Source organism: Anguilla anguilla, chromosome 5 (genome assembly GCF_013347855.1).
Source record: "Anguilla anguilla isolate fAngAng1 chromosome 5, fAngAng1.pri, whole genome shotgun sequence".
In the NCBI taxonomy this organism is placed as follows: domain Eukaryota; kingdom Metazoa; phylum Chordata; class Actinopteri; order Anguilliformes; family Anguillidae; genus Anguilla; species Anguilla anguilla.
In genome coordinates this window covers 35,218,585-35,232,323 of record NC_049205.1, presented here as the reverse complement: position 1 = coordinate 35,232,323, position 13,739 = coordinate 35,218,585, and positions in this window count along the sequence as shown.

The following is a 13,739-nucleotide window of genomic DNA, read 5'->3' as shown; positions in this document are numbered from 1 at the left end:
GCTTGTTAACTTTCAATATAGGATCCAATTTGTTTAAGGAACTGTGTCTGTGGCTAAACATCCATAAGTCTCGTACATAGAATGATAGAATAATTCAATCATACCCTCCTATCTATGTTATCGTTGTTTGTGGAGGATAATCAGTTAAACTGGGATGAGCTGCTGCTTTATATTATGTCACTGCAGTAGTGTACAGTACATGCAAGCACAGGCTTTACTCGTTATAAAGTGTTGTTTGGCCTCAAAACAGTACACCCTATAGTGAGACATATGGTGAGATTTAGATACGAGGGAAAGGATTTCATCTAAAACTATCTTTTTGGCTAACTCGGGTACATTTACATTTGTTTAAATGTTGATTAATGCACATTGTCCCTTTTCAAATAAAGAAATAAATCCCCCAAATTGATGAATATGTGGTCTGGGTGACAGAGACATTGTCTGTGGTGGTGGAGGTGATGAAGGGGCCTCAGACTAGAGCCTTGGGCCATCATAAGGCCTCTTTGAGTTCAGAGCAAATTTCCAATATTATTGCGAAGGTGAATGGGTGTGGGCAAGGATTAAGGCCCAAGAAGCATGGGGTATGCCCCCAAATTACAGAGATGTAATAAAGGACCGTTTAGGGTAATGAAAAAGGTTACAGATGTGCTTCATTGTGTAGTGTTGGTGGAGGGGAGTCCAAAGAGTGCACTTTAACCGGCTGAAACCTTCCATTCTTTCCTCAGCAGAAACTTCAGCTGTGGGCCTAGGATGTAATGGGGGAAGTCAGCTTCAGCAGATGTCCAGGTGACCACCGCGGCTGGTTTGGCAAGTGTACACTTTGGCACCACCTGGGTCCATCATCAGCCATCACAAACTTTGCAATTCCTAAAGAAATCCTTTGAGTGCCCTGCTGGTTGTGTGGGTGAGAGCTGAATTACCAGGGCACGGCACTGTTGGGCCTGGGTAATCACTGGTCCCCTCGCTAGGGTGTGGCATTTCAGGAGGCCCTTTTGGGCCTGGGTCAACACCGATCACTTCTTCAGGCCATGGCACTTCAGGAGGCCCTATTGGGCCTGGGTCAACACCGGTCGCTTCTCCAGCGCATGGCACTGCAGGAAGCCCTGTTGGGTCTGGGTCATCACGGGTCCCTTAGTCAGGGTGGGGCACTTCAGGAGGCCCTGTTGGGTCTGGATCATCCCTGGTCTCCTGCTCGAGGGAGGCGTCTTCAGTCTCCCTCAAGAGGGCCTGTTACAGGTCCTCTCAGAGGGAAGGGGATCTTCTGGAGTGGCACCTCAGTAAGGGACACAACCGGCACGACTGCAGAGACCACCTACTTGGGTTCGAGATTATCAGATGTCATCGTCGTGACTTGGGGACGAGTCTTTCCCACCCGGGAGGTAGTGTAATAGAGGCTGAAGAGGTTGATGCTATCTTGTTGGAATTGTTTTGCTGATTTGGGTTGATTGCTCTCACCTGTGTCTGTCTGATTGACTCTAGTTGGACTCTGGGAGAACTGAAAGATCCGGGAGCACAGGTGTGATATTCAAACGGGGCTGAGGCTGTTGGTTTGTGTAGACTGACAGCAGTTATTTGCTGCTGTTTCCACTCATTTTGTCAGGTGGGGTCAATTGTGGAAACTACATGCGACAAAGACAGATAATGAGGTGGGGAGAGTGCGAATGTGGGGAAGAGTTAGTGTGCAGGGACCAGGTGTTAGGAGTGCTTCTCATTGCATCTTTTGCATGTTTTTATGGACTGCTATCTCAGGATGTTGGGGAGCTAAGAAAAATGTAGGCTGTTGTAATGGTACCTGTTGTTAGTTAGACAACGCATAACAAAATGTCAGTTCATTTGTGTGGCTCATAAATACAGATTCGGCAATAAGAGACCAGGAAGCATGCTTATTTTTTCAGGTGTACATGAATGTTGCTAACACAAATATGACTCTAAACATGTACAGTATAAGAATGGCAGGTATCATTATTTAAGTACGTAAATACTCATGAATGATTTTATTAAACCATTTCCAAAGGATGGATATGTGATTTCAGATGTTACAGTGGAAAATATTCTATTTGTTTTTCAATGTGAACACTGGACATTGGGAAACAATAACTCAGATGAAGCGACAAATTAATTTCGTATTGTATGGAAATGTTTAGGAAATAAGCCAATGTGAGATGCAATGAACTGGCAGTCGAATGTAGATTGCCACAGTATAGTATACTATAGAGAGAGTGTTATCAAAAAAGAAAAGAAAGTGGTCAGTTAAAAAGTGGCTCGCAACTCACAAAGAGGAAGAAAAGTTTGAAAAGAAGGCAGTGGCAAATTAACCCTCCTGTTATGTTGCGGGTCAAATTGACCCTTTTTAAAGTTTGAAAATCTAGGAAAAATACTTAAAATTATTTTTTCAGTATGAAACTTCTTCTACTGGCCTTAATTAGTGAAATCAACATTCTAAATGAAAATGGTTCATTTCATGTATTTGCAAACCCCCCCTGTATGTTTATATCACCCGGGAACATTTTTGCTGTACCTAAAAAATGAACAGAACAGGAGGGTTAATAAACAAAATTTACAGGCAAAAGCCAAAATAAATGAAACATTACAACAATACATGGCCAATGACTCACCCTCAGATTCACCACTGGCCTTTTGTCTGCACCAGGATGGTAATAATTTACCTGAAAGACCTGCTGATTTCTCACCTAATATAGCAACTGCACAAAAGAGAGCACCCAATAAAGTTAAAAGCAGCAGTCAAAAATGTCCTATTTACTCTCAGTTGCAAAGGCAAATCTGAAGAAAGCACTGGCCTCAGTTGAGAAATCCAGGAAGACTGTCAAAGCAGGCTGAGATGCCTGACTCACCCAGAACAAAGGCCAAGCTCTAAAGTCAAACATCCAACAATGACATTTGAAAATTTGTATTGTTTCATAATGCAGTAATTAAAGAGCATATCCTAAAATACAACACTGCAAGAACAGCTAAAGATAAGCAGCTATTTTAATAGTTGGAGCCGGAAAAATCATCAAGAAAAAATGTCTGGGAAACTATGCACACAAAAAATTCTGAATCTCTAAAAACATCACCAGAGCCAAGCAAAAGAGGACAAATTCTCTTCAATATCACAGAAAATTTCAATCAAATATGATCACCAAAGAATCTGAAACTAAAGTGACACATCTTTTAGAAAGGGATGACAACAGTAGGGCGACTACAGGTAAGAGGGATACAATGACAAGAAATCAGGTGAAGATGCAAAAACGACTGCTCTTGGATTCATTGAAAAATACACAATAAATTCAAGCTGGAAAATTGTGAGACCAAGATGTCCTACAACGTTTTTTGTAAGAGACGACCCTTTTGGATTGTAAACCCATCCATCAGGGACAGGGAAACATGCCTAGGTTGCATGCAAATGTTCAGTTCATGGCAGACAGACTTTTTCAACAGGGGGTCCTATAGACCAGCAAAGTGAAAAAATTGGTTGGATATTTGTTGCAAACCTCCTACTAAGGACTGCATGTTCAAGGAATACCCTCTCTGCAAAGGCAAAGCACTAGAGACAATGTTGTTTGAGCAAAGAAGACAGACTTGAATAAAGTTGAAGAGAGGGAGAAGAAGAAAAAAGATGAAGCAGTCGATAAATTCACTGGCCATCTGAATATCAAAGAGAAGGTATTTGGGATGCTCCAAATTCTACTTGAGGACTTCACCACATTGCTCCATGAAAAAATGGTAAAGCATCTCCACAATATTAAGCATCAATATTCCACTTTAAGGAATTGAAAGGGCAATTTGTCAGAAAAGAAAGTACTTCTGCAAGTGGATTTTGCTGAGAATTACATCTGCAAAACTTCTACTGGGATACAAGCTGTACACTTTGGTGATTCTCACCAGCAGGTGAGACTGCACACTTGCGTGGCATACACAGAGTCACAAACCTATTCCTTGTGCTCTCTGTCGTCATCTTTACACCATGACCCCTCTGCCATTTGGCACACCTTTGTTAAGTCCTCCAGCATCCACGAGAGATAAACCCTGGCTTAACTGTCCTCCACATGATCAGTGATGTGCCATCAACACAGTACAGGTCCAGGGAGAATTCCTTTTTCCTCTGTACTCAGCCATTTCAGATGGGCTTTGAGGAAGTAAGCTGACATTTTTTAGAGGCTGGGAATGGAAAGGGACCGGCAGATGGATCAGGTGCTGCTATTAAACGGACGGCTAGCAACCTGGTTGCAAAGGGGAAAGATATTCCCAATGGGAGGGCCTTACATGAGGAACTGACAAAGGTTCAGACAGCTATGAAGATCTTTTACATCTGAGAAATCTCAGAGTCGGACAATTTGTTGTCAGATCAGCTGATCACGGTCAAAGGGAGATCACTAGAAGATGCACCAGGTACTGAGTGTTACAGTGCTACATCAAAACATCACTTCAAGTTTAATTAATATCCGTGATCACTTTAGCACTGAAAATTGGTAAAATGTTTTATTTTATTGGTAACTTAATCTAAGATAATACTGTTATAAATATGTCATATTTTTAAATAGTAGTTGATCATTAAACTGTGTTATAGTTAGCAGTAATGATGTGACAGATAAGCTTGTCTGTTTTTGTAATGTAATGTCCATTCAATCTTGGAGACTACTCATAATTTTTCAGATTTACCTACACCCTCTCTAAATCCAGACAGCAGTCCCTGGGCAAATCACGTGGAAATTGCTAAATTGTTTCTGTACCAATCCTCATCGTTGCAACTGCTTCACTCCACAGTGTGTGGTCCTTTCTCCCAAAGAAAAAGACACAGAGAATCAGGGTCCCCCAGAAAACACAGCAACAACAACAATAAAGCCCATTTCTGACTTAATGATGAACTTGTTGGTAAATGGTGTGTTGTTCTGTATGACAATGATCCATACCCCGGCATCATCCAAAATGTTGATTAGGAGAACTGTGCTGTGGTTAAGACAATGAGCAGGGAGGGGGCCAATAGGTTTTTTTGGCCGATGAGAGATTATGTTGTTTGGTATATGCGAGACAATGTAATTGGTCTTGTGCCAGAGCCCAAACCTGTAACTTCAAGGCACATGATGCTTACAAACAAGGTCTGTGAGGAACTTTCCTCACGTTTTGGTTAAGCAGCACTGCACTTGGACCTATAGCTGCACGGCACCTATATTACTGTTATAGCTGTACTATACTTATATTGCCACAAACCTGCATCACACTGTGCTTCATCAGTTAAATGTTGACTTCCTTTTAAGCTTGTATTTAGTTGTTCCTTTTAAACATGTTACATGTTTTTTTTGACCAATCTGTGTGCATGAAATGTAGTTCACTTTGACCTAGCCTGTTTGACAGCTATTTGTAGCATTTATTTCATTATGTAGCTTATTCTCTCTGGAGAACAGGTTCTGTTATTCAAAGAGAACTTACTCTTGATTCCTTGTTTCATACAGTTTGTGTTTCACTGTTTAAATTATATTTTTGCTGTTCTTAATTTGACTTAAATGTCATTACCGCCACAACCTGCCATTTTGACAACTTGGTGTTATGAATATTATCTATTTTTGTTTTAAATTTCATTTTTTTAAATATCAGTTATAAGTAGTTCCATATTTGATCTGTAATAGTTGTGGGAAAAAAGGCAAGAAATATAATATAATTATTAATAATTAATAGTTTTCCTTAATGTTGCAGCAAAGACTGCTTACTTTGTTTTCCTGTGTATTTATGCTGAGCTAGGGAGACTTGAAAATCTGTGATTTGTGAAATGATAGCCATTTCTGAGCCCAAATGTTTTACCTCCTATGCCAATATGTGTCACTGCCTTAAGGAAGTGAGTGTGCGTCTATCCTTTTAGAACCTGGCTGGTATCATGGTGACCTGCTGCAATTATCTTATGTTTAAACCATTGATACTCGTATTCTAATATGACGCAATAAATAAGCAAGAAGGCACATGCCGTCTTTCTTCTGAACACACTATGTTCACTCCGCTACCATGCGGTCCCTCAGTAGGTTTTGGGATCTATACACAGGCGTTCCTTCCTAAAATACTTTCCTCAGATCACTGTGCCCTGTCATGACTATCCAAAAATCAACTTAAATTTACGTTTGCTGCTGCTTCATCTCTGCCGGAAGGAGTTTTTCAAGGTCCATGACGACGCAAAGACTTTTGCAAAGAAACAGCAGGATCCAAGCGCACTGCCATGGTAACCACGAGTGATGTGTGGATGATAATGGGGGAACACATTCTTACTTAAGTGTAAGCTGTCACACAAACCAGGATAATCACAACTCCAGGTTTGTAAATGAAAATGTCTTTACTGTACGTTGTACTGATGTTGTTTCCTCGCTGACTTAATTTGCCCCTTTCTTTGTCTAAGACAACCAGAGGCAGCAATTGAAGAAGTCCCCTGAAGAAGTTGCCCATCACCAGTGGGCAGTGGGCTGCATGAAGTTCCTTGGGGAACTATCAACATGGTGAGGGATATCGTCATTCATGGGTGTGTCAATGTGTTTGGACACCCAGAGCGAGGAGGTATTGGGGTGCCTTTGCTGTCTAATCACAATCACTGGCTCTTTCCTGGACTGTGAGAATGTCAAGGTATCAAACGGCATGGCTATACCTCTAACGTGTACACACGTATTGTATACACACACACACAAAATGTGTGCATGTTCACTCTACTTCAGTCCCAATCGGGTGGTGATTTCAGCAAAATGGTGAGTATATTTAAGGATGGGAAGACCACATCCCCCTGACCTGTGTAGCCGACATAGCTAGATAATGTTAGCTATTTAGACAATAAATTTAGCACACTGTTTACGTTATTATGCTGTACTTCAGGTATCTTGTAGCTTATCTGTAGCTTGCTATCTACAATATGTTCATAGCTACCTATGCTGTTGAGTGATTTGCAAAAAACAAAACAAAAAAAAAAAAAACAAAGCAAATCACACACTCCAGTTCCAGATGCATTTAGTAATGTTTAGTCTATTTTAACAACAATTCACCCTTAACGTTGTCAGGGTCTCATACAAGAAAAAATGCCTGTGTCTGCAGTTATTGACTATCGTTAGCCCATAGCTGTAAATAAAAACTATAGCTATGTTCATTGTTTACATTCATTATGATGAAGTTGTGCATTTTATTTTCTACCTGTGAATGGGACATAATGCGCTGCACTCTCCCTACTTTTCATTTCAGTGCTCTTGTCCTCTCTCCTGTACTCAGATGTCAGGCAGCGCGCATACATGTGTTTGGACGGCGGAGCTTTGGAGGGAGAGCTAAGGAGAGGGCGTAGGAGGAAGTGGAAAGGTTTTTTCACCTTAGTACTAATTGGCTAATAATATAGTTACTGTCATACCTCTATTTCTTTCCCTCTCTTAATTTCCACCTCACTGGCAGCACTTCATGGATCTATTTGTGGAAGATTAAATAACAGCTGTCTCTTATTCGCTCTTCCCCCTTCCAGAATAACTGGGCCCTCAAGAACAGTGACCAGGGGCCCAGAATCATCGGACAGATCCACAAAGATGCTGAGCTGGAGACCCAGCAGGAGAGGTCCAATGTGGAGCAGCAGATCCCATGCAAGACGGACAACTGAGACCACTATGACTACGGTAGATAATGACGCTGGAACTGTGGGGAAAGTTAGGACAGCAGAGGAGAGGAACGGTGGAAACATGGGGGGTCGCGCCCTGCTTGGAGCAGTAGTAGCCAACAGCGGAACAGTGGCAGGAACACGACACCTGCATCCGAAAAATACACCCCCATCAACACTAGCTAAGGTAGGCCAACATACTTCTTTACGTGCACTCATAAACAAACCTGCATGAACTCCATTCAGAGTAGGTCTGCACACTCCCTTGTTTACACACACACAAACACTTGCTCGCTCTCTCTCATATATAAAGCATATAATTTAAAGCGTATTGGCTGTTCTCCCTCCCACAGTCGGCTTGTTTCTCTCCTAGAACTTTTAAATACATCAGCACCCTGCTGCTGGCTGCCATCATCTGCCACGCGCTGCTCCTGAGACAACAGCGTTTTCAGCTCACCGCAAGCCTGTCACTCATTTGTGCTTCAGTCTCTTGCGTGAGCATCTAAGATTGTGTTTCTCTAGCAAAGGGTATCCTGTCTCTTTTGTGCAGAGCCGGATCAAACGTCTCTATATGACTCTTTAGTATATGTATGCAAATTTAAATCTGAATACCAAAGCAATGCTACCCAATGTTTCCTAAATTGTTTCAAGCCACTTGGCCCTGTGTTTTTTAATCGTACGATCTCACGATGTAATTCAAACTCTGTGTCACATCAAAGTCTCTAATAACAAAAATTGCATCATGCAAGACATTTAAATTAATGTATAAAACTGCTGGTGAATACCTACAGACAGCATATTCCTCCAGAAAATATATATTTATACTTGGTTGTCAAGTTCATTTTACTACATGTACAAGTTCTTGTATATTTGTTAGTATTTATAGTTCTATGTAAAATAACAACTGAATGTAAAATCAATATTGTACATACATACATACATACACACATGCATACAATACTTCTTTATCCCCATGGGGACATTTCTCTAGCAGCATGTATTCACATTCACATTTACAAACAGACATTTATACAAAGCAACATACCATCATTCACGCAACAGAAAGGTGGGGTGGATAAATACATAGATACAGATACAAATTTCACACATTGAGGCCTATTCAATCAGTCTTGACTCTTACAAACCTATCAACACATATGTTTAGTTTGTTAATATACTGTATGCTTCTACACACAGGGCCAAGTGAGTTGAAACAATTTAGAAAACATTGGGTAGCAATGCTTTGGCATACAGCTTGTTTCGTTTGTATGAGGTAAGATAGCCAATATTGTTTGTAGTACAGTAACTTGGCATAATTTTGATATCAATACTTTTAATGGCAGGCCTAGATTTTGCCAGGTTTTAATTAATTACCTATAGACAGTGCTTTGTATGTGTTAGCAACTTGGCATTTTTGTACATTGAAAATGTGTTTTTTATCAGATATCATTTCTTTGTTTACACTGTGTTTGTAATGAATAAGTGATAATAGTAATTCATATATAAATGTAGGCTATGGCAGACATGCATACGCATAAATGCATGCAAACACACATAGTCTACATTCTGAAAGCAACATATAGGCATGGAATCAATTCTTTACCATGAATGCCAAATAAATGAAAGTATATGTCATATTTTAAATGGAAGTGTTTTTAATGCAGTATGAATCCCTCGTGCATAAGATATGCATAAGACAACGATGAGCAATGAAGATTGTGTTTAAACTGTCCAGGTAATAGGCTATATTATTTGCTCAAAATGGAAAAATTATGGTGCTTTATGCTATAAATGATTGCAGTTGCTCAGGAAATAAATATTTTGTTTATCAAGAAATATTTTTGATGAACATTGCTTAACAAAACCAAGGCGGTGCATACTGTAGCTCCAGGGTTCATAGCTGTAGAAAGAGAAGGAATTCTCATCAATAAAATGGTGGATGTCATGTAAATAAAACTGTTTGCTGAAATATGATACATGAGTATTTATTTAATGCAAAGAATTAGCTAGAAAGGACCTAAGCTGAAACAAACCCTTTGACTTCCCCCGGTTTCCAAGTACACATACAAACTTAATGTACCAGCTCATTCCAGTTCTTAGGATGGAAAATGGCTACCGTTTTTGTGCACATCTATTTTTCACAGCACATAGTGATTTCTAAGAAATGCCAGATTCACTTTAATGAACCCCTGTGACCAGTGTTTTGCTACCTCCATCTTTCACTTACAGTAGCCAAATGTAATTGGTGCAGAATAACAAAATTTTGAGGATAATTGGCCTCCATACCTTGTGTAAGAGGGGAAGAAAATCACAGAATAGAATAGTTGGTGCACACAGACGGAGAGGGAGATCAGGGCCAATGGAGAGGAGATGTTGATCATGGATGGTGGGGGTGCGACATCTGTGGACTGTTGTTGAAGACCCAGTATATAGAGGAATAGAAGCCTTTTCAAAGCTGTGAAATACAGAAGTGCAGTCATTGAAACCAAATTAAAGGCTTCAAAAAGGCAGCTGTATGCATTTTAAAATGAGTGTTAAAGTAACATCGCAAATAAATTTTTATTTGAACAGTATTCAGTGAGTCTCATCACTCAAATCAAATGCAAGGCTTAGATTTCAGGCTAAGGACCTGACATCAGCAGGAATAACCATTTATAAGTTTTAAAAGACCTACCACATTGCACCTGCACAAAATCTGCCGTAGTCCCAAACCCCAAACAAATTACTGCTAGGATTTATACCATTAAAAAAGAAAGTACACCCAGTGTCCCTACATTTTTCAGTCTTTTTAAGCTTTAAGATTTTTCTCATTTAAAATGTTGTTTGATTATTACTTTGCCTGCTCCTTTTTCTTTTTGAGTAGCAGTACTTTGATTAATACATGCTTTATTCATTCTTACAGCTCCGGAAGTACAGTGAGCACCATGTTTGAAAGGTGACATACAAAGAAAGATTATTATTATTATTATTATTATTGACAATGTCCAATGCCATGGTTCATAGGATTATAGATGTGGCATGTAGGTTGGTGGGGCTAGACTGGCTCAGTATCACTTGTGAATTAAATATCTTCTCTTTCTGAAGAGGGCATGCCAGTTGTCCCAGTGGGGCTCTCCTGATTTGTAACCCGGTGGTGCGGTCACAGGTGTAGGCACTGGAGAATCAGAGTTTTGTGTTCCCATAGCACACCCCCTGTGATGAGAGAGGGTGAAATTGAGAGAAAAGGTTTTTAGTGTTTTATTCAAATGTGTTCAGGCTTATTCAAGAAGTGCTTGTGTGTGGGTGAAGACCTTCATTCTATCCCAGCACTCAACATGCACATAAGAGGGCTCTGATTTAACTGAACTGGAACCAGTTAAATTAGGTGACAATGGAAAAACTGTTTCAACACTCCACCATAAACAATATTTAATGTTATTTTCAATTGCATAAGGAAGGGTGAGTGATCATTGAATATAGTTTCGGATACATTCATAAAATTATAGTAAAACGTCAGCCTGCTGTCAGGACATAATTTAACCTTGTTAATGCATAGATAATCCAGGCCACATAGACCCCTGGGACATGTAGGAATAGGCCGTGTAATTTAGCATTCCCAGACATGCATATGTAACAGACAAATGCACATTACTGAAATGTAATACAGGACTTGGAGGGATCCACATTTAATTAATAAATGCAATAAGATTTTAAAAAAAACATGTCAAAATTACAACTGAGCCTAGGAAGTTTAATAATTGAGGCCAGAATGGAATCAACATTTAATTTGCCATAAACTTTGGCCGTGGTTACACCTGTTGCTCCATGCGCTCTCGGTCATCAGAATCTGCGAATCGGAAAACAACTTGGCGTGTCTGCATTTGACAGTAAAATGCAAACTCGGTATCTGGGAAAAAGGCATCTGGGAAATTATGCTCCTTCACCATATGTTCAGAATGGTGAGTAGCAGCATTTGGGCCTGTACAGAGGATACTACAGTGGCACGCTATGTTCTCATTCATTGTGAACGTGTATATTTTGAGATTTGTCAATGAAATCTGAAAATATGAACTGAAGGCATTTATTTAGCATGTCCTTAAATCTGAAAAAAAAGGACTCAAATTTATGGAAATTCCATATTTAGGCTGAATCTGAGAAAAAGAGGAAAAACATGATGTGTTTTGTTTCACATAACAATGGCCAATATGTTGCAAATGTGGATAGACAGAGACAATGAAAAGGAATATCTATTTGCAGTTGGCTTATTTTCATTCAGTTCTAAACGCTTTATTTTCAGCTTTTCCAACCAAAACAACTGTATACAGTACCTTGTGAATTGACAGAACTGAAGCCCACTCAGAAAAATTTTTTGGAAAATCCCCAAACCAATACAGTGGTATATACGCCAGTTACGCTGCTCTAAAGAGGCTCACTGTACCTGCAAATTGCTGCACTCCTCAGAATACTTTTATGAACAAAATAAAAAATAAATTTGTGGCAAATTTATGGACATGTTGATGAAATCCAGGCCAGCCTAGCAGATGAATGTTGATTGAATGCAGGCCTAAAGTGAGTGGCACTGCAGATGGGTGGACGTACTTTGCCCGGATGGTAGCAGCCCCACTGCCACGTGAGAAGCGGGCAGCACGTGGAGCCGGCGGCACAGCTGCTCCGGGAGTCTCACTGCACACCCCTGGGGAAGGCAGGGCTGGCGAGGGCTTCCGTCTTGGCGTACCAGGGAATGGTCACGTGTCCCTTGGTGCACCTGCCTTGTCCGTCGCAGTTGTTCCCGGCAGGACAACAATGCTCACTGCCCACTCAGCACACTGCCAGGACAATCCACAACTTACCTTTCAACAGGCATGTGCACAGATAGATTGCATCATATGCTGAAGCATATGCCACCTGCACAGAGACAGCACAAGTGCCCATCTGGCAGCTGCAGTCATGGACCGTGAGACGGGGGGATTGTGATGTACTCCCAGTCCACGATTAGAATTCCCCCACCCCAGCCGTGATAGCAATCCACCTCACCCAACCCCCCACCCCCCACTTTGTGATCGCAATCTGCCAAGCGTGTCCTGCCTGATTTTCAGCATATGCCCTCCAAAATGTGTGTGCAGCCCTGTTTTCAAAAATACTGTGTGTACTACACCCATGGACCTGACAAAGTGGGGTTTGGAATTTGGGAGGTGGGGGTGGTTAGGAGGGGAGGGGTACCGCTGGGCTGTGATAGAGGTTCCTGAGAAAAATTGGTAAAATGTTTTCCCTTTTAATAATATTTCATTTTTCGCTGCATATTTCATGAGGAACATATTTCAGACTATCAGACAAAATACACCATGCCTGGTTTTTAAGCAGCCTTGGAAAAACTGATAACATCATATTCATTAAATATTTACATTACTAAACATCTGGATGTATTGTACATGGTGAATGATACATGACATCATAACTAGACATGTTTCCATGACCTAGTATGCTAAACACTACCACTGCATGGCAGCCCCCAGTGAGTGTTAGGTGGGAGTCACTGCTCACAGGGGAGAGATTTTAAGGGCTCCTTCAAATGGAGAAAAACCTGGATGGGGCCTTAGAGACAGCTGACCCAAATGCGGGTGTTTTTTCCTTGGGCAAAGGGCAGTATCCCCATTTACCGATACTCTCCAAGAAACAGCAGGTGTTGTCACTGGCACAGCGGGTGGTGGTGTCGCACTGGACCCTGTCCTGCAGGGTGGGGGACCATTTTGGCGCACTGGAGCATTTGAGAAAGAGCCGGTGTAAGTACGCCGTCAACACCGTTCGGTCGCTATTTCTGGTTCTGTCGCTATAGTGATGGCTTGACTGAACGCTGAGAAATACTTCACTCAGCATTTTTCAACAGGTAAGCAGCATACACAGGAGGGCCCCAGGACTGAGACTGCGAGCCACTTGTCTGAATCACAAAGTGATTGATACCATAAGATTGTCCAGTTGATATTGGTTTCATGATACATCGTTATCCAATCACAACTTCCAAATCAATTGAGTAGCAATTACTTGCTGCTTTGCAGGATATACATTATGCATTTGACTGTTGATAGTCCTGCTAAATTATTATTTTATATGTAGATATATATAACACCTGTTTCTACAAGAAACTGATGCAGCTACAGAGTTT